Here is a 1733-nt window from a genome sequence, read left to right on the forward strand (position 1 = left end):
TGCTTATATGTTGGGATCGGTTACTGTATTCATTTGTTAGGGAAATTAGAGCTTTGTTAGGGAAAGTTTAGGAAGGCTTTGCAAATATTTTCTGCACGACATCCTTTTGACTTAATCTTACAAAGTGTAATTTTTATATGCTTCAAATACCCTGTCAAGGGATGTATTATTTTCCATGAAGCAGAAAATGGTACACATTTATTGTGTATTGTTTTATTAAAAGAGACCTCGCACTTCCTTTCGGCTCCGGCTGGGCTGAGTCCAACAGTGAGCTGCGCGGCTGCACCCCTATGGACCATAGTCCAGAGTTAATGGTAGCTTCGGTCGGTTCTTATTTCCGTGGGGGTCTTATTTTCGGGCGGATGCCTTATATTTCAGGGAGAGGCAAAACTGTAAGTAGGTCTTATTTTGGGGGGATGTCTTACTTTCAGGGAAACAGGGTATGTGCATCTTGTCTATTGTGACATTTGGTTCAGTAAGATTACTTAGAGAGGTTTATTCTACATTATAAGCCACACAAATATTCGCTTAGGGTGTCTTCTGAAACTTGTTTATTTATTCGCATCTGTCTGGAATGTGTTTGGCAATATAAACCGGGAGAAGAATACACATCTTTTATTTCTCCTAGTCTAGTGGCTACTCAGTTTTCCCCAGACCACTAATTCCATAATCTTTCCTGCTGAATTGCAATAGCACCTCTGGTATACACTTGAGAGGGATTTAAATGGTTCAAGGAAAAAAATCTATTTCCTTTCTATTACATTTTTTTGAAGCCCCCGGTACACTATATATCTACAAGCACTTGAATTGATTGGCAATGCCTATTGCATTCTACTGATTGTGTGGTCTTTCCTTGGTAGCGCGATGAAGAGGTTTGCATTATTGACACGTAATAGTTAATTTCAATAAATTTCCATATTTGATATCTTACTTTCCCTGCAAAAAGTTTTATTTATTTTTAATTATCCTGGCCATTCACACATACTCATTTTTCTAGATGCAATTTTTAAATCATTCTTTTATGCCCTTCCTCCTCCAAAAACATGAAAAACTGCTTGGGATTTCTGTTGAGATAACATGGAGTTAATGTTTTTGTTTCAGGAAAACAGATATGTTGACACTGGTCTTTCCCATGAAAGCATATCTCTCCTCTTAAATGCTCCTGAAATACGTGATAGTTTTGTTTGAATCGGTTCTGCACGTATCTTGCTAAATTTATTTCCAAAAAAAATATTTTGTGGCTTACCCCATTGTCTCATTATTTCATACTGAATTTTCATATTGTGATATTTCCTTCCTACACAATAAAATATTTAAATATGTAGAAGGCAAACACACTGGAATTTTTCTAATGCTTTTCTTAAATTCTTGAGATGTTCTTCACCACTCTTATTTAGATAACTTACTACTGCATGCCTATTCTTTTAAACTGAGAAGTTGTGTATGGAAATACAAATAACAATTAATAGTTTAAACACTATGAAAAGTTAAAAATCTCCCTTAGTGCCCTCCATCCAAATGATTATTCCTCAGGCACGGTACTTTTCAGTTTTTACATTGAGTTCTTCTGGTAGACCCCTAGAGTGCTCGAATAAAGCCTTTTCTTATGTGTGGTATATTAGACAGTATTTCTTAACTTTTCATTATAAACATGGATTCTTTGTGTAATGAAATGAAACAAACTGTTTTAAATTAGTCCATTGTCAGTGAACAGGCTTTTGGATACCTCCGTA

This window comes from Echinops telfairi, unplaced genomic scaffold, assembly GCF_000313985.2.
Source record: "Echinops telfairi isolate 266 unplaced genomic scaffold, ASM31398v2 ScPeMD7_20;HRSCAF=75, whole genome shotgun sequence".
NCBI lineage: Eukaryota > Metazoa > Chordata > Mammalia > Afrosoricida > Tenrecidae > Echinops > Echinops telfairi.